This window comes from Marmota monax, unplaced genomic scaffold (genome assembly GCF_021218885.2).
Source record: "Marmota monax isolate L192 unplaced genomic scaffold, Marmota_monax_Labrador192_F-V1.1 WCK01_AAM20220418_F8-fsc00523, whole genome shotgun sequence".
NCBI lineage: Eukaryota > Metazoa > Chordata > Mammalia > Rodentia > Sciuridae > Marmota > Marmota monax.
Genome location: NW_026694161.1, coordinates 57,005 through 76,951, shown reverse-complemented (window position 1 = coordinate 76,951; position 19,947 = coordinate 57,005). Strand labels below are relative to the sequence as shown.

At 45.1% G+C, this 19,947-nt stretch overlaps 1 non-coding gene and 1 pseudogene across 1 annotated transcript; one reads left to right on the top strand and one right to left on the bottom strand.

Moving 5' to 3' along the window:
- Nucleotides 1-3,586: 3,586 nt before the first annotated feature.
- Nucleotides 3,587-5,769, top strand: LOC124107626 (interleukin-9 receptor-like; annotated as a pseudogene).
- Nucleotides 5,770-17,836: 12,067 nt separating this feature from the next.
- Trnaa-ugc (transfer RNA alanine (anticodon UGC)) lies at nt 17,837-17,909 on the bottom strand. Its single transcript has one exon. It is a non-coding gene; the product is annotated as a tRNA-Ala (tRNA).
- Between the last annotated feature and the right edge of the window lie 2,038 nt (nt 17,910-19,947).

Sequence of the window (19,947 nt, the reverse complement as noted above, 5' to 3'; positions counted from 1 at the left end):
TCTTCGGTGCCTTGCCTCATCTGTACCTACAACAAGGTTATACATTTCTTTTCTTCCTTAATTTCTACATTCCTCTTGTAGATGGATTAAAGGTGTATACAGATAAAAGTAAACAAAGAAAAGTAATATCTGTTCGTATTAATGATAAATTGACTAATTATTATACCCTACCTCAAATCTCTCCACAGCAGGTTGAGTTAGCTACAATTGTCCTGGCACTGAGACTATTTTCTACTACTTTAAACATTATTACAGATTCTCATTCTATAACTAAAATTGTTCCTCGTATTTGTATATCTATATTATGCCCTCATTTGGATTCCAACTTACTATCTCTTTTTTTAACCCTTTAAACTATTTTACAGTGTCATATGCCTTCTATCTTCCTCTCTCATATACACAGCCACACCACGATTCCTGGACATTTGATGGAAGGTAATGCTCATACAGATAAAGCTGTAAAATCCCTTTGTCCTTTATCTTCAGATACTGTAAAATCCTATGGATTTCTTCATCAAAATGCTTGATCACTAATAAAAATGTTTTCCATCTCTTCTTAACAGTTCATGCTACAGTCAACAACTGTCCCCACTTTTCGGGACCCCATGTAAAACTCTGTAAATACACAAGTCCTATGTTCTAATACACTTTGACAAATGAATTTTACCCATTTCCCTCTTTTTCATTCTTACTTCTTTCTTTCTTTCTTTTTTAAAAAAATATTTTACTTTAGTTGTGTTGGATACAATATCTTTATTTTATTTTTATGTGGTGTTGAGGATAGAACCCAGTACCCTGCATGTGCTAGGCAAGCACTCTACCACTGAGCCACAACCACAGACTCCTTACTCCTTTCCTCACATTTTTATTGATGCTCTTTCTAAGTTCATCTGGGCTGGTGCCCAAAAGTCTAATGAGGTATCTATTTACATTTATCATTTATTACTTTGTTTTGCCACCATGGACAAGCCTATTCATTTAAAAATGGATATGCCCTACATGTATATCTCATGCTTTTACATAATTTTGTAATCAATAAAATATAATTTTAAATCATAAAATTTGTCATAATCCTACCAGACAGGCTTTGGTTAAACAAACACATCGTACTCTTAAAACTTGCCTTAAAAAAAGGAAAGAAAGGGGATCTAGCCTCTCTCATATTAATAATGCTTTAGATGTTGTTTTATTTATAGTTAATGCACTCAACATGCAATACAAAGTTTATATTGGTTATCACAATTGGTTATCTGTTTTAGATAGACATTTTATTCCCAAACAGCCATCACCAAAAATTTATGTAATATATAGGTTTCTACCAGACAAAGGACAACAAGATCCTATGCCTCTGATCACACAGGGGAAAGGATAGACTGCTATGCTTACACCAACAGGACCAGTTTGGATTCTAGCTTGATGTGTGAGATTTATCAATTATAAATGGAGATCAGGAACCTGATTCCCAAGTTCTGTTTGATTGTGGATGAGGAGAATCCCACATGATCACTCTCCTCAAAATAAACAATATACTGAAAGAGGATCCCAAGATACTAGACTTCCAGTGACTTGGGGGGATATAAAATCATTAACAACATCAGTGATAGACCCAGCCTGATTCCCTCTTAAAATTGGGAGACATCTTGCCACAAAGCCATGAAAAGCTAATTTTGGCTTTACTATAAATTACTACAAATTCCGAACTTGCTTGGAATGCCTGCCTGTGCCTTGAACTCACCCATGCCTGGCTCTCTCTGACCAGATAGCAGCTCTCTCTAAACTTTAGTGATGCCTCACAAATCTTGGCCTTCCCTAGCCAGATAATGACCCTCTCTGAGGCTATAATGACCTTCATAAATTCTGATCTCAGGGCCAGCAAAAATGTAAACTAGCCTTTGTATTATGCTCTTTAGAGTTTTGTTATCTGTAACCCCCTTTGTGTAACTTTCTGGGCAACTGGCTCCTGCTGAGTATCTGTGCCTCCTGGGGAATTTCTGTCCCTGATGAGGGAGGAAGTGAGTAGAGTATAAAGCTGGGCTGGAAGAAAGCTGCAGTGCTGTCTTGTTCCCATGGTTTTTGGTGAGAGAGGCAGCCCAGCCAGTGGAAATAATAAGCTTGCTTTAATTTGATTTTAACTGGAGTCTTTTCTTTGCATCCTGGTCTAACATCAGCTCCACAGTTGTTGGTTCAAATGGGGTTAAAATGTACTCCAGAAGACTTATTACTTCTTTGATTGCTAAACTCAAACAAAATTCTGTAAATGCTTTAGTCTTATGATAACATTGTTCTGTTGTTGTACCCCAGCTGTGGAAATTCAGTACAGTCAGACTCCTTGACTTCCAAAATTCAATAATATCTGGGTTTACTTGGCTAAAATTGTTATATACCTACAAAAATATCTCATGGTATTCATTGTTGTCTTAGCAGACTGTGTTCTTACTATCCCCATAGGATTTAATAGGCCACCATCCAGTGCAATGTATCTATAAAGGTCTATTCCCCTTGAAAAAACTGTGATAATTCAGTAAACCTTCTCTCTAAGGCAAAACTTAACATTTTCCTTAGTGAGTATCCCTGGACTAGCTGTTAGGGCTTCCAAAACAACTAAAAAACTGGCCTGTGCTATGATAAAAAAGCATATCTCTATGGCAATTAATATGCTTAATGTAGAACAAAACAACACCATCAAACCATACTTGATAATCAGGCTACAATTGATTATTTTTTATTATTACATTATAAGGATGTCAGGAATTCAATAATATGTGTTGCTTTAATTTAAGTGATAACAGTAATTCTATTTCAAAGAAGTTAGATTACTTTAAAGATATCATTGCTGAAGTCTGACAAGATAATGGAGATTTAGATTTATTAGATTGGCTTACTTCATGGTTACCCAACTTTACTTGGGTCAAACAATTATTCATAGGTGGATATTTACTAATGCTGGGATTGTTATGTTGTGCTTGCTGTTCTCAATGTCTACCTTATTATTTTTTGACTCCACCAGCATTAAGCAAAAAACAAATATTATTAATCCAAAAAGGCCTTAAAAAACAAAAAAAAGGGAGCTGTAGGAGTCCTGTGTTTAGGATTGGGGTCCCTGATGACTTCAGGGCTGTGGCATGCTTGGTGCCTAGGAAAGTTTCTGTGCAAAGGCATAGTATGCCGAGTTGCTATAGTAATGCCCTCTATGCTGGAGTCTTATCAGTTCTACCTTAATCTTAGGCACATAACTCCTGGGAATAAAGACATTTACTTGCTTGATAACTACAATGTTTCACCAAGCTCTGGTGCTCCTGGATCTGCCTGCCTAACAGTAACTTCAGACAATAGACTTTCTTGAGAACTGCACAAAGCTCCTAACATTGCATATTATAACTGTGAAGTGTAATTACAAAATAAGCAACCTTACTGATACTCTAAACAATAATGTGGTTATGGTACTAATGACCTAATATAACCTATTGATTATAAAGAAAGTTTGGCTGCTTGGTCTCCCAGCCACTCTGCCACCTTCCCTGCCTCTGCATCTTGTCTCTGTTTCCTCTTTGCTATTGTTATTCTTTACAGGTGCCTGGTCTCTTTCATGGGAAATGGTGATGGTGAAGGTAGTGTTCCATTCAGTGCCTCTGCTAGGTAGATTCCCATGGAACTTCCCACCCAGAGCGGGGTGCCTAGAAAAGGCCTCTCAGTCTAGTCCCCTGCAGGTTGGACCTTGGAGAGTGAGGCCCTGATTTGAGATCTGGGAAACTGGCTCCTGCTATGTACCTGTGCCTGCTGGGGAGTTTCTGTCCCTGATGAAGGAGGAAGTGAGTACTGGGCACTGGTGTCTGGTGGGGCAGCTGGAGATCTAGGGGCTGGAAGTGGGAGAATTCCTGGGGAATAGTGAGGGCCCAGATTGCTAGGACCTGTCATCTGGGGTCCCATTGACCCTAGGCTTCTTGTGCCCTAATCTTGGTCTTGATTTCCCTGTGTGCATGGACTGAGACCATTGCCCACAGGTCCCCCAGACATGCCTTTGACAGATTCTCCTTTGTCATTCTCTGGAGACTGCCTTGTTAGGATTCAGCTGTCAGACCCTCCCTTGCCCCTGCCTCAGCTCTGCCCTGAAGCACCTGGTGCAGGCTCCAATGGTCCCATCCCCAGGGTCATGGATTGGAACCTTCACCTGCCTCACCAATAACATCTTCAGGATCAATTGCCACTTGTCTTCCCACACATGTGCCTTGGCTCGGGCCCCTGGCTCCTCTTCACCAGTTGAGTGGGAAGGTTGGGGTGGAAGTAGAGCCCCCCTGGAAGCAGCTCACCCTGGTGTTGATGCCTGGCCTTCCCAGCAACCCGGCACCTGGAAGCAAGCACAAATGCATCTTCCAGGGCAGTGCCTGCACCTTGGAGCTGCCCCCTGAGGAGGTGCTCTTGCCCTCTGACAACTTCACCATCACTCCCCACTGCTGTGTCTCTGGCAAGGAGCAGGTCAGCCTGGTGGACCCACAGTACCTGCCTAGGAGACATGGTGAGCAGGGGTGCCTTCCCAGGGCCAGTCTTGCTGCTTGGTGGGTGAGGGCAAGACCCTCAGCCTGTGACCCCTGTGGTCTTGAATCCTTGCCAAGGGAGACCTGGGGATGGAAGCAGATGATCCTGGGAGGGGATGGCCATGGGCTACTTACTGCAGGGCCAGGGTTTGGGCAGAGGATGAAGATGCAGAGCCAGCTGAGGTGGGGGCTGAGTTGGGTTCACATCACTAGGAATGCACTCCAGTCAGAGCAGGAAGGAGTCTAGAAGCAGAGTATGCAGGAAAGAGGAGCAGCATTGGGAAACCACCTTGCTACAGGGGCTAGGATAGTTGTTCTATCCCTGTCTTCCGGTGACTCCCCTGGTCTGAGAGAGGCTTCACCATGCATCTCAGGAATCTTAGTGCTCCAGATCTCAGTGTCCTGAAGGCCTCACATATCCATTGTGTTTCAATGAAGCTGGACCCTCCCTCTAACCTGCACAGCAACATCAGCTCTTGCTCCTGTGTTCTGACCTGGACCATCAGTCCTGCCCTGGGGCATATGACCATGCTTCTCAGCTATAAGCTGACCCTCAAGAGACAGGAAGAGGCCTGGGAGGTAACACTTTGGCTGGTTACCAGGGTCTTTTCTCTCCCAGAGTGACTGCAGTGAATAGTGAGATGGGGAGGGGGTCAGAAGCTGAAGTGTGTGTATATGCATCATCCCTATGTACACAAGTATGCCAGTGTGTGTGTGTGTATGCACACGCACACACACACACTCACAATAGGGCATGAGAATGCATATGTGTGGATGTGTTTGTGTGTTTGTGACTGTACATGAGTGTGCCTGTGCTTTGTGTCTACATGTGTGTGTGCACTGCGGTGGGTGTCTGAGCATGTGAGTGTGAAATGTGCCTGTAGTTGTGTGTGTGCCTGTGTTTTGTGAGCAGGTGTGTGTCTGTGTGTGAGTGTTCACATGTGTGTGTGTGTGTGTGTGTGATTGGCCTGCTGTGTGTACTCTCCAGCTGGACCCAGCCCCACACCTAAGTGCCTGCTCACTGCCTCTGGCTCTGCAACTGGCCTGGCACAAGGACTGCATTGTGGGGATGACTTGGCTCATCCTTGAAGCCAACAAGTTGGACCCTGGGTCTACGTGTGTGGCCAGGCTGCGTGTGTGGATGGCCATGCTGGAGGACGACGTGACTGAGGAGGAGCATCATGGGGGCCAGTGGGGTGAGTGGAGCCAATCTATGTGCTTCCCCTTGCCCCAGTGAGGAGGTGGGTCCACATGGCTGCTGCTCCTCCACAGCCTTGACCTCCACTCTTCTGTCCATCCCACCTCTCCACTCCACCCCGAGGCCCCTTCTCCTGCAGTCTGAGATGTGCAAGGGGAAACGTACCCTGAGCATGAGCCTGCATCTAGTGGCTACCACTGGGAGTGAGTGTGATCTGGAACTCTAAGCCAGGCTAGTACTCAGTCTCCTTAGTGAGGGTGAGGCTGACCCTTGTGCACAGTGGTGCTGGGAAGGCTCAACGACCTGACCACCAGCGATGTGGCAGATGGAGGGGTGGGCTGAGAGTGAGACTCATCCCAGGGACTTCAGCAGGCTTTGCACTAACCTCTGAGGCCATCCCAAATTCTTTCCTCTGGCCCAGGGAACTAATAGGGGCCCTTTGTCAGGTGGGCTTGGGGGGAATCTCTTCTTTCCTGCCTACAGGCCTCCTGGTCCTATCCTGAGCTGGCTAGACAGCACTTTTATTGCTGTGCCTGCTTTCTCCTTCTGACTGGCCTGACCTACCTCCTGTTCAAGCTGTCACCCAGGTAGGTGGCTACTGTGTGTGCATGAGCCTTTACACTGTCTATCAGTGCATGCACACACAATGTCTTAGCATGTGCACGTGAGTACGTACATGTGAATGTCTTAGTGTATGCATGTTTTAGTGTGTGTGTATGTGTGTGGGCATATCAGTCTGTGCATGTGTAGGTATGCGGTGTCTGGGACACAGGGCCAACCCCCCTACTCCTTTCCTTCCCTCTCCACTGTCTGGTCCTTAATGTAGTAGGATTTTCAAGTGTCCATACTGGGCCATTGTGTTGACAGGGGAGAAGAGAAAAGGGGGTGCTGTGGTAAAGCTGAACATGTAGCCAGCTTAGTCTCCACCAACTGTGGAGAGACACAGAGTCCCTGAAACTCAGGAACCTGAGGTCCTTGTCTCCTGGCACTGGGGATTTTCCTTGGTTTTCTCATCTGTTCACATGTTGTATGGAAGTGCTATTTTGGGCAACTGAGCTGCACAGGACCCTCTTCTCAGTCCTGGCAAATGCCTCAGAGAGCAAGATAAGCCCCCACACCTTATGTATCACATATAAGGTTATGAGGTCACAGGAGACTTATCTGGGACTGGGGAGGAGACTGTCCAGCTGCAGACAAATGGTGGAAAGAATGAGAGGGTTTTACAAAGGGCAGAAGGGGATGGAGAGGATGTCAGCTTCTCCTTAGAGCACTGGAAAAGCGCAGCATGTGATGCCATGCCAATTGATTCATGTGTTTAGAATGGACCACTGAGATATGGGTAATTTGACTGAGCGAGGGTGAGGAGACAGAACACCATGGAGGGAGTTGCCAGTGTCTTAGGCAGAGAGGCTGGGACTTGAGTGGTGACACCTGAGGTGAAACCCAGGGGCTAGGCCCTGGTAGGTCAGGGAAGGTGAGCTGAGCCCTAGCCCAGCCCCAGCTCCAGTTCCATTCTTGAGGGGAAAACTAAACTTTACTAAACTTTCTCTGGACTAATCTGTCTGCTCTGCTACTGAGGGAAATGTTCAGTTCAAGGTGCATATTGTGGGCTGTCTGCACTCACCCATCTCTTTCCTTCTTTTCACCTCCTCCCTCCCAAAGGTCTTTGTCCTGTGGCTCTGGGGAAGGGTCTTGTACTCCCTATGTGGCCCTAACAGGACCCCTGACTCCTTCTTTGGTGGACACCATGAAGTGCCTGGCCCCTTCTGGGCCCCTGGGTAACTCCCTGGTACCACTGCACATGATTGTACCGTGTATTTTTCCGCTGTGGGCCTGTTGGGCTCCCACAGGCCATAGGGAGGTGAGAGCAACCTGGAGGGCCACGTCAGATCATCTTTGTAGCCCCCCACCCCCCCATCGCTGATGGGTTGGCAGCTCATGCTCCCTAAGAGGAGGTGGGGAGAGGAAAACCTCCCATGGTGGTCTCTGTCTTTCCCTCTCAGTGTTATTTTCCTTCCCCAGGGTCCAGGCCAAGCTGATCCTGCTCTTCCTCAGGGTCTCTCCTCCTGATGTGCCAGGGTCTTGCTCCACCCTGTGGACAGGGATGTCCCCTTCACACTGTCTCCAGCTTAGTATGCAAAAACACCCCCTTTCCTCTCAATAGGGAGTCCAGTTTTCTGTTGTCCAAGAGTATAAGTTGTAGCTCAAAACTGGGCACTTGGCTCTGGAGGGAATCCTTCTCTTCCCCAAGCCAGTGGATGTGACTGTCAAGAGCTCAGGGAGCTGTCCTGTCAAGAGGACAGGCTGAATAGGCAGAAGTGTTTGGCCCTTGGACTGTGCCATCCCAGTGACAGGCACTGACCCCTTCACTGCAGAACCATAGCAGTTGCCAGGCATTATTCAGACTCCAGGGGTGGGGTGGGGGTATAGGTATGGTGCTACAAGTCAGATCTCCAGGAAGCAGATGGAGGGTGTGGTGTGTAGTGTGTGGTGCATTTGGTGGAAGCTCCTTGTTCTACTGAGGGAACAGATTCATTTTGGAGGTAAGGGCTTCCAGTGGTCCCAGAGAGGATCTTGACTGCATTTCCTGCCTTGTGTGTAAGTGGGGTTCAGTAGGGGGTGCCTAGGTTCTGTAGCTTCTGGAAAGCACTACAGTGTGCTCTCAGAGGTTAGCTTTGTCCATAGCACCTATCATCATCTTTACCCTGGTTCAGGCTGCTGTGAGCACAGGGCTCAAGGTTGGGGAGCACTGAGGGAGCACTCAAGGTCTTGTGCCAATGCCAAGCTGATGTATGTTCTGGGCACAGGTGCTCTTGGCCTATGGATGTGGATGGCAGGAGAGCTTCCTGGAGAAGGAGGAAGGCTGGGCCTGCCCAGGATAAAGTAGCTGCCCCAGAGTGAGCTCTGAACCTGCTGCCTAAGCCCTTCCCTCCTCCCTATACTCTTTCTCCAGACCTGGATAGGGACCCAGGGAGCCAGCTCACAGCTGATTCAGGACTGTGTCAACACCTGCAAGAAGCCTCACAGTCCAGTATCTGGATGGCCATCACACTGCTCACCTATGACTTTGCATGCTTCAGGCAATCCTCAAGCCTGGGGGAGGGAGGAGGGCATTGGTCCTAGCCTCTCAGAAGCCTTGGGCTCAGTGGGTGTGCAACTAGCAGGATGTGTGGAGTTAGGAGAACAGTCAACTGCCTGCCTGTAATAGGAGGATTGGGCCTTTGGGTACCCCACCAGGCCAGCTCCCCCAGACTCCCAGGGTGAAGGCAGTGACTACTGTGCCTTGGGCTGCTAACAGGAGGTGCCAGCCCTCGGCCCTCTCAGAAAACACACAAAGTCTGTGGCACATCCCAGCTTTGGCCTGTGGACCTTCCTGCAGCCAGCAGGGTGCAGAGTCCCAGCAGGGAGATACCTTTGAGGGAGCTGGTGTCACGAGGGGGCAAAATTGCAACTTATGCAGTTGAGGGGAGAAATAAAGAATGTCCATGCGCTTCTGCCCCTTTCAATGCTTTATTCACTCAAATTACTCAATATAATTTTACTCTATAGGTTCTTAATCAAGAAAATGACAATCCTTAATGCTAAGCACTGCAATAATCAATTCACGGCAAACAATTCTAGATTAATTAATTCACAGCAAACAATTCTAGATTAATTCTGAGCACTGCAAAACACACTTAATCATGATAAGCTAATGACAGACATTTCCTCAGCATGCTAAGTTCAAATGTCTTAAACCTTAGGCTTTAAGTCCAGCAAATGCACACTCACTCAGACCGCGGTGACCAGGTCCGGAACCAAGACAGGCTTTTCCTGGCGTGGATGACCAGTTGAGGAGAGGGTCATAGGGAGAAGTTGTGGCTCTCACCAGGGTCCAGACCAAGTGACTCTCCAACTTGAGTGCATCCTTGTTTTGGCTGGCTGAATCCCTGTTCATTTGCTCTATCTTTTATATTAAATTTGGGGGCTTTTGATCCCCCTTTTAATTCTTATCAGCTACCACTAGATTTCTCAGTGACATCATTTACCCTGGGGTCAGAAACATCTGGTCTGGTGGTCTCCACCCTGATCTTCTCGCCTTTCTCTCTGATCAGGCAGAACAGCCTGATCAGAAGCCAGGGGCTTCACTCTGTTTATCAGGTGAAGGGAAGTAACTTGTTTGAGGCCATGCTGGAGGGATCTGTGGGTGCTGCCTGGTGAGACTGCAGGTTTCAAACTGGTGTTTTTAAAATGGAGTTGCTTAGGCTCAGGCCTAAGGCCATCCTAACAGCTGGTCATGGTCAGAGGCACGAACTGCATGAGGAGCACTCTTCTATTCCCGGCACGCCACAGGCTCAGTCATGAAAGTTCTAGAACTATGACTACACTAGCTACATCATGTTCATTTTGGGGGAAATGGACTAAAGTCCCTGGAGCTGAGTCTTGGCTCAACTGGACCTCCTGGTAATGGCAAGAGATTGGATGGAAGCAGGAAGCCCTTCTCAGCCTCTGTGCTCCTATGGGGAGTGGCCACCCTGATGGCTTGTTAGGATTCACTTGTTAATTTCGGAGCTGTTCACTTCCCAGATCCTTAGCAGGCATCTCCTTCCTATAGTGGGTGTGTTCAAGGGCAATTAACTAGGGGAAGAAAAAGATAACATTGTTTCCCTAATCTTGTTAGGGAGGAGGAGAAGGGAGAAAAGAAAAAAAACATGTGCTTAAAAAAAAAGCCTCAGAGCAATGAGAACTACAATTGGAAGACCCAGAATTCTGGGTGTATGAGGGTGAATGTGCTACTTGCAGCCCCTAGGCTTCTGGGGTGAGGACTGCATGGGTAGAACACCAGACTCTACCACCACTGCCTGGGCCAGCATGAGGCACACAGCTTCCATGGTCCTGCAGGACAAAGACTGGGTGGGCAGAGCACTAGATTATACTGTCCAGAATCCCTGGGAACTCTGAATGTGTAGACTGCAGCTCCCGGAGGCATCCATGGTGAGACCTGGGAAAGCAAGATAGACTGAATTATCTAGAATGTTCCAGAGCAGGTGGATGCTGCCTGCAGCTCCCAGAAGCTTCTGGGGGCTTGGTCTGAGTTTAGGTTCTCCTAACCCCCTACAATGGTCACCCTGGGCTGGGATGTAACAGCTTTTCTTAAAACCTCTGATTCTAAAATGGGACAGTCTCTGGCTATGTTCCTCTGTCTCAAAGACTACACTTCCCAAGAACCTCTGTGGTGGTGTGTTTCTGGCCTTCTGTCCTTGGGCACATGAGTGAAGTGTCACCTGCATCTGTCAGCACCACTGCAGGCCTGGTTGCTGGCTGCAGCAGTGCTTGGCCTGGTGGAGTGCAGGGCTGGGGTGTGGAGAGGGCCTCTCCGGACTCTCTTGAAGTGGCACCCCCTTTCTCCTCAGAAAAGCCCTCTTCACCATGGCTGATTTTAAGACTGTCAGCAAAAGAGTCCCTGCAAAAGAGTCCATTGTAGATAAACTTCCTATTTTCATGTCGCCCTGTTTACTTGGCCACTGGCCAAGAAGATACCAGAACTTCAGGTGCTGGACACCCCCTTACTAGATTTTCACAAACATATCCAGTATAGTACTTTGAAGAAATGTGCAATCAAGGCCTCTGGCCTTTAGCTGGGGCTTCAAAAGATGTCTACATTTTTAAGATAAGTTACAAATGGGCTCCATGGTAACAGCTGGCAGGGGGAGGAAAGAAAGGGGAGAAGTGTTGGGAAAAGTATAAATGGCAGCCATACCCCAGAGAAAAACCCCAACATGGCGCCTAAAGGACCTCTTCTTCCTACCTTCTTCTTTTCTGCAGTGGCGCGAAAAGTTCCCGCCCGTGTGAACTCTCCCGCCGGCGCCAATTTCAAATCTTGCTGGCAGGGAACCTTAGCCCCAATGAGAACTAATTCCTGGGCTCCGGAGCTGATATCTGAAAGAACTTGCCAATAAACGGGTTGCCTGCCATTTATCTAAGCCCTATCATCTCCCCCTTAGTTCTATATAAGCACACAGCTTTTTGCAATAAAATTGGAATTCTCCCGGCCAAGTGTCTTTGCGTGGGGAATTCTTTCAAGAAAAAGCTCTCCCCTTCTCAAGTGTTGTCCTTGAAGAGTTAACTTGCCAAGAACAGTGAAAGAAAAAGCTGCTTTTATGTGAACTTCTGCAGACTGTGAACTTCTGAGCCCCTCCCCTTACACGCTGGGTATAAAACTCTGAAACTTCCTGAACTCAGGGTTCAGGGGATTTATTGATTATAGCAAAAGCTGTGCCCTCTGACCCTGGCTGCAGCCAAATAAAACTATTTCCTGCTGTCTTCAGTGCCTTGCCTCGTTTGTCCTTACAATACTCTTTTCTCCTCTCCTGAGATTCCACTCCTCGTGGGCCACAGATAACACAGCCAGACCTAATTACAGCAGTGGAAACAAATTTTATTTAGTAATAGCTGAGGGTGGAAGAGGGAGCTGAGATTCACCCTGGAGCCAGGAGCAGAAATGCCAATGAGCAGTGAGCAGCGCGCTGCATTGGGCATGGCCGACGGGGCGTGGCCACACTGCCATCTTTGATCCCCTTCCTTCTGGGTCAAGATCTGGCTCCCTCCTAAGGACCAACCCTGGAGAGCCCCGGCTCATTGACATGATGCGTCACCCCACACGGAGGGGCAAACTCCCTTCTCAGAGCAGCCTGAGGGAGACACCCAGCCTGGGGACCCTCGTGGGTCCTGTCTCTAGGGACACCAGGAGCTCCCCTCTCCTCAGAGCAGCCTGAGGCAGACACCTGGCCTGGGGACCCTCATGGATCCTGTCTCTAGGGATGTCTGAAGCTGCCCTCTCCTCAGAGCTGCCTGGGGGAGATGCCCGGCCTGGTTACCCTTGTGGGTCCTGTCTCTAGGGATGCTTGTAGCTCCCCTCCCCTCAGATTAGCCTGAGGGAGGCGACTGGCCTGGGGACCCTCATGGGTCCTGTCCCTAGGGACTCCTGGAGCTCCCCTCTCCTCAGAGCAGCTTGAGGCAGATGCCTGGCCTGGGGACCCTCATGGGTCATGTCTCTAGGGATGCCTGGAGCTCCCTTCTCCTCAGAACAGCCTGAGGGAACTGCCTAGCCTGGGGACCCTTGTGGATCCTGTCTGTAGTGATGCCTGGATCTCCCCTCTCCTTGGAGCAGCCTGAGAGAGGTGCTTGGCCCGGAGACTCTTGTGGATCATGTCTGTAGGGACACCCAGAGCTCCCCTCTGCTCAGAGAAGCCTGAGGGAGGCACCTAGCCTTGGGACCCTGGTGGGTCATGGGTCATGTTTCTAGGAACATCTAAGGCTCCTCTATGCTCAGAGCAGTTTTAGGGAGGTTCCTGGTTTGGGGACCCTTGTGGGTCCTGTCTCTAAGGATGCCTGGAGCTCCCCTATTTTCAGAGCAGTCTTAGAGAGGTACCTGGCTTCAGGACCCCTGTGTGACCTGTTTCTAGGATGTCCAGGGTTTTCTTCTCAGAGCAACCTGAGGGAGACACCTTGCTTCAGGAGCCTCCTTGGTCATGTCTCTAAGAATGCCTCTTTCCCTGCCACAGAGAGCTCCTTTCTCCTCAGACCAGCCTCAGGGATATGTTCTAGAAGCTTCTGGATGAACAGGTGGCAGGTTATGTAAAGGTAGAGAGGATGTGGAGAGAGCTTTGTCCTGGGCCTGAGACCTAAGGGCACCCTGTCTGTTAAACTCACTTTTTCCTTCACTATTTCATCCAGGCTCACTGTGCAGAAGTGCTCCTTCCTCAGGCTGTTACCCTCATCATCTTAACATAGTGATCCAGGGGTGGTTTCTGGGGAACCTGGCAGGGAGGAAGGAGGAACTCTCAGGGAGGGTCCTGATCTTGATGAGAGGGGGGGCCCCAGCACACTGCATTACTTGTTTTCTTAATGGTTTAATGGTTCTTTTTGTCTTGCAGTATTAAAGTAGCAGGAAAAAATATTGAAAAAATATAAAAGTAAATATATTAAGCCCACAAAGTTATTTAAGTAAATATATTATTTCTAACACAGTCAGAATTTATTAAAAATTTATTTCAAGGCTTTCATGGAACCAAACACCACATTTTTTTTTTTGGTTGATAAAGTCAGTTTAATTGTATATTTTCCCTCTTGTAAAAATGTTTTTATTAGCAGATTTTAGTTATACATAATAGTGGGGTTCATTTTGATGTATGCATACATGCATGAACTATAATTTGCTCCATTTCATCCCTAATACTTCTACTTTCTTCTCTTTCTCCCTCTCCTTTCCCCCTCCTTTACTGGTATTCATTCTATATATTTATTGTTTTGTTAGATTGGTGCTATATAGATATACATGAAGGTGAAATTCATTGTGGTCTGTTTATACATGTACATAGAATCATTTGATTAATTTTGTTCCTCAGTTCCTCCCTTTCCCATCCCTCCTTCTTCCTCCTCCTCTATCCCCTTTGTCTACTCCACTGACCTATCTTCTATCTTCATGGGATCATACCCTTTTATATTTCCTTATTTCTCTCTAGTTTCTGCATATGAGACAACACATTTGACCCTTTCTGAGTCTGGCTTATTTCACTGAGCATGATGTTTTTCAGTTCCATCCATTTACCAGCAAATGCTGTAATTTAATTCATTATGTCTAAGTAAACTCCATTGTGTATATACACTACATTTTATTTATCTGTTCCTGTGTTGATGAACACCTACCTGGGCTGGTTCCATAACTTGGCTATTGTGAATTGTGCTACTATAAGCATTAATGTGCCCATATCACTATAGTATGCTGATTTTAGTTCTTTTGGATAAATACTTAGGAGTGGGATAGCTGGGTCATATTGTGGTTCTATTCCTAGTGTTTTGAGGAATCTCAATATTGCTTTCCAGAGTTGTTGCACTAGTCTACAGTCCCACGAACATGTGAGTGTACTTTTCCCCTACATCCTCACCAGCACTTATTATTAGTAGTCTTGATGTTTGCCATTATAACTGGAGTGAGATGAAATCTCAGTGAATTTTTGGTTAGAACAATTTTTATTTTTGGTTAGAACAAAAATGCATATATTTGTTGGCTATTCTTTTGAGAAGTGTCTGTTTAGTTCTTTTGCCCATTTATTGAGTTATTAATTTTTTATTAAGTGTGTTGGGTTCTTTATCCATTCTGAATAGTAATCCCTTATTGAAGAGTAGCTGGCAGAGATTTTATTCTATTCCAAAGGGCTCTCTTCTTGCTCCTGTTTCCTTTGCTGGGCAGCAGCTTTATAATTTGAAGTTTTCCCACTTACTGTCAGTTTTATTTTTTTGAACTTTATGGGTCTTGTTAAGGAACTTGGTGTCTGTGCCAAAGTCAGCTTTCTGTGAGCCCAATCAAGCTTTTCCACTGACTTACACCTTAATTTTATAAATTCTTTATGTTGGATTGATTGATCTATAACAAATAGTACTTTACATTTTAGTTTTTAAGAGCTCTATAGCTTTTTCCAAATAGTTCATTGTTCATGAACATGAAACTGCATTAACATGGGCTGGGGCTGTAGCTCAGTGGCAAACACTTGCCTAGCATGTGTGAGGCACTGGGTTCAATCCTTAGCACCACATTAAAACAGTAAATAAATAAAATAGTTTAAAAACATATTAAAATGACATAGAAGGTAGAATAAAAGGAAATGGGCTTAAAAAACAATGCATTCTCTTTCTTTTGCAGTATTGAGAATTGGGCCCAGGATTTCATGTATCCTAGGTAAATGCTCTACCAGTGAATATCCCTGATTCTTCTTTGAGACATGATCTTGGTAAATTGCTCAGGCTGGCTCAAATTTGCAATCCTCCTTCCTCAGCTTCCCTAGCAGCTGGTATTATAGATGGGCCACCATATCTGGCTCCTCTCCTCTTAGCATTATGTAATGAATACCTGACACTTCCATAGCACTTTTAGACCAGCTGGTACAGAGCAGGTAGAGGTGGTGGATGGCCCAGGGTCTACTGTCTCCAGATTCAGGGTGGCTGCTGGTGACTAGTGTGATGGTGGGTGGCTGGTCAGGCAGGCTGTCACTGCCTCCACCCAGCTCCAGCTTGTTTCCCTTTGGTGGGATGTGGTGATGGAAGGCTGTAGATTGAAGGGCTCTGAGCTAGGAACCATCAAGGCCGCTGCTCCTCACCATCTGTGGTCCCTCTGACCCTCCTCCAGCCTCCTCTTACAGAATCCCTCCAGACCCACTGCCTCCAGACCCTGTCCCTCTTCCAGGCTCTGCTGTTATTCAGGCCCCTGGCACTTTGCCAGACCCTTCACTTTTCCAGGCCTCACCCTCCTCCAGACTCCACCCCTTCTCTAGGACCTGACCCTCCCACCCCTCCTTCAGGTCCTGCCCTCTTCCAGGCCCACCTCTTCTCTTGACCCCACCCCCCTATAATCTTCCCCTCATTTAGACCCCACCCCTCCTCTAGGCCCAGCTCTGTTGGGCCAAGACAAGGGGGCACCCCCGCTGCCACCCCTACCCTTGCTGCCACCCTCAGTGAACTAATTGGCAGTATGTTTGTAATGTCTGTTGTATAAACATTTTTGACATCTTACATTGAATGAAATGTCTTGATTGTATCAGGCTTTGATATACTATAAACTTAATTTAGGAAAGTCACCTCTTTCTCTTTTCTCTAGATCATAAACATTCGAAATAAAATCAGAATTTGCTGAAGGTCAAGTAACACTTAGCTGTAAACCCTGGTGATACTGGGGTCTTTTCCATCTGGAGATCTCTAAGTACCAGTCCAAGCTTTTTTATTCTAATTGATTGATTTGTAATTTTCTTATTTTAGTATCATTTTGCAATGTCTTTAGTTAGGAGGAAATCCTCCATGTCTTCCCAGTTTAATTTAATTTAGTTTAATTATTTTGAGGAGATTGACATAATGGTTTCTGCTCTGTTCTACACCTGCTATGATTGTCTGTGATCAGATGTCTGTCTTGAGAATTTTTTGACACTGGGGATTGAACCCAGGGCCTTGCACATGTTAGGCAAGCATTTAGCTACATACATTCCAAGCCCTTTTTCTTGCTAAATTGCCCAGGAGGGCCTCAAATTTGTGATCCTTCTGCCTTAGTGTCCCAAGTACCCAGGGTTCCAGGTGTGTGTCAAAGTGTTTGGCTTGTCTTGGAGGATTTTGATATTAGTATAATAAGTTTCCAAAGTATTAATAATTTCATAAGCTAAACTATGTTCATTTTTCTTTTTTCAATATTAATAAAGCTTTTATTTTGTTTTGATGCTTTGCTTAATGTGAACATACTTTACTATGTGACACTGCTGTTCATGATAGTCTAGCTGTGCTATCTGTGCTAGTTCACAATAGTAAGAAGAGTATTTTGATTCTGATAGTCTGAACTGTGTTTTAGGTCAACATGTTTCCAAGGAGCAGTGATTATTCATTTTTTATTTGTATACAAATGAGGCAAAAATTCATTCATTCATTTTTTTTTTTTTTTGGTGGTGCTAGGGGTTGAACCCAGGGTCTCCTACATGCTGGGCAAGCAGTCTTTTACTAAGCCCCAAAGCTTAATTATCATTAGCTTCATGATAGGATATAGAGATGATAAAATCACTTAGAAATTAAACTAAATTTGGAATCATACAAGAGTTTGGGGCTTCTAGAAGGTACAGTGTTTTCCCACAGCATAGCAGCATCTAAGGTCACTCCTGGGCTCCTCCTCTGGGCTCACCACTTCCTGCAGAACATCATGGAAGAGATGGATGCTGGTGTCCTTTTAAACTCTTCTGCTTGGGAGGCATCACTAGTGGTGGTTGCAATTTCCATTTGCCTTTTTCTTTTCTTTGACTATTTGTCCCAGTGGCAATTATTTGATTCTATTATGCCCAAGAGTATGAATAGAAACAAAATAAAGACAAGGATTCTTTGGGATAAGGGATCCAAAGTCACAGTGAGGCAATTTATCATTGGAACTTTTTTTTTTTAAAAGAGAAAGTGACAGAGAGAGAGAGAGACAGAGAGAGAGAGAGAGAGAATTTTTAATATTTATTTATTTATTTTGGTTTTCAGCGGACACAACATTTTTGTTTGTATGTGGTGTTGAGGATTGAACCCGGGCCACATCCCCAGCCCCCAATTTTTTTTTTGGAGGTGCTGGGGATTGAACCCAGGGCCTTGTACATGCAAGGCAAGCACTCTACCAACTGAGCTATATCCCCAGCCCTTGGAACTTTTTTTTTAAACAGTCATTCTTTTGAGAAAGTTTAGCCATAAGTTGAAATAGTGTCTAAAATGTTATTTTTTTTTCTCTAAAATGATCAGGTTTTTAGAAGGCACACCCAGGACCTAGTGGAAGTATAAAAATATAATAAGTTTGCACATTACTTCAATAAGTTTGTGTTATTAGTTCAACATAAAACATATAAAACAGGCACATATCTTGAATTAAATATTTGAATCATTTAATTTTGTGTCATCATAAATTATTTAATTTTGTGTTCGTAATAAAATATAGAACTGGCTGAGTGTCAGTTACCTGTAATTAACTGTATAAATAATCAAACAAGTAGATGTTTGAAAAAATATGACCATGTCTTAAGGTTTTATTTTAGAGTAGTTTTATCTTTTTTTAAAATATACTTTTATTTTACTTATTTATTTTTATGTGGTGCTGAGGATCAAACCCAGGGCTTCTCCTGTGCTGAGCAAGAGCTCTCCCACTGAGCCACAACCCCAGCCCGTAGAGTGGTTTTGTCTTTATACAGAAATTCAAAGTGCAGAGATTTCCCCAGTAGCTTCAACTGGTTTTTCCCTTTTTATGACTTATGTGTACTATCTTGGATGTGTTAACATCTTAGATGATTTTTCCTGAAGAACAAATACTGGTATGTTACTGCTAACTGAAGTTGTATTTCCTTTGGATTCTCAGTTCTGCTGCTTCCTGTTCCAGGACCCCATCCAGGACCTCACATGACATCATGTCTCCATAACTCTTCTTGGGTGACGGTTTCTCTCACCTTCCTTGTTCTAATGACCTTGCTAGTGTTGAGGAAAACCTGTCAGGTATTTTTTAAGATTGTTCTCCATTGGGGTTTCCTTATTTTTTTATATTTAGACTGGGCTTGTGGGTTGGGGGAAGCAGGTCAGAGAGGTGGAGAACTGCTTTGTTATCTCATGCCCTCAAGGTGAATGTCATGTTAGCTCTGATTGTCTCAATTGGCTGAGGTTGTATCTTTCACTAGTTTCTCACTGTGAAGGTACTGTTCTCTACATTCCTCATTATCTGTGTTTTCTGGAGGAAATCACTATGCAGTGCCCATACTTATGGAATAGGGAGTTAGCTCCACCTCTTCGATGGATAAGCATCTACCTCAATCATTTGGAATTCTTTTGCACAAGAGGTTTCTAGGTGACCCCATTTGTTTATGTGTTCAGTCCAGTGTAGATGTCTGGATAGTTACTTTAAGCTGTTGTTTATTATCAAATTCTTTAGTATTTTGTTGCTCAATTCATTCCTGCTTTAGCCATTGGGAGTTTTTTACATTGCCTCCTGTTGTCTTTTAACATATTTTCTGTTTTTGACCCAAATTCCTCTCTTATACTTGAAGATTACCCTGACTCATGTATTACTGTCTCAGCTCTAGTATCAGCCACTTCTGTAAAGAGCCCTGGCTCCTTGTATTAGAAAGTGATATTAAAAGCTTTGATCTGGCAGCTGAATGTGCTCATTGTATCTTGACCCTCACAACTGACAATGCAAGGAAGTGTATGTGTGTTATAATCTATACCCCCCCCCATTATAAATTTGTTTATATGGAACCATCTGTGTTTGTACTAAGATAAACATGAGTTTATACTTATCTGCAGTAAGTGGATTTTTATCCATTATGATATAGATCACTGTGCCTTCACTCCTTGCTTATCTGTAACTTTTCACTCCAGCTGTGAGAAACCTGGCTCCTAGCTTCTGCCATTTAATTAATTCATCGTTCAGTTACGAGCAATTAATTCATTATTGTTCCATACTATAGGTTATTATATTATAGTTTTTATGACTTATATGTACTATTTTGACATAATAAGAAACACACATTTGGTTTCTGTCCTCAGTTCTTGGTGCAGAGCTCCTAAAACCTTCATATTCCCCAAGTAATAAGGGTATGAAAATAATCTTTTGTCTTAACATTTGTACTTTGACTTTGGTTCCTTACACAAAACTCCTAAACTGCCTAGAATCTCCTGGGTGGGAGAAGGATC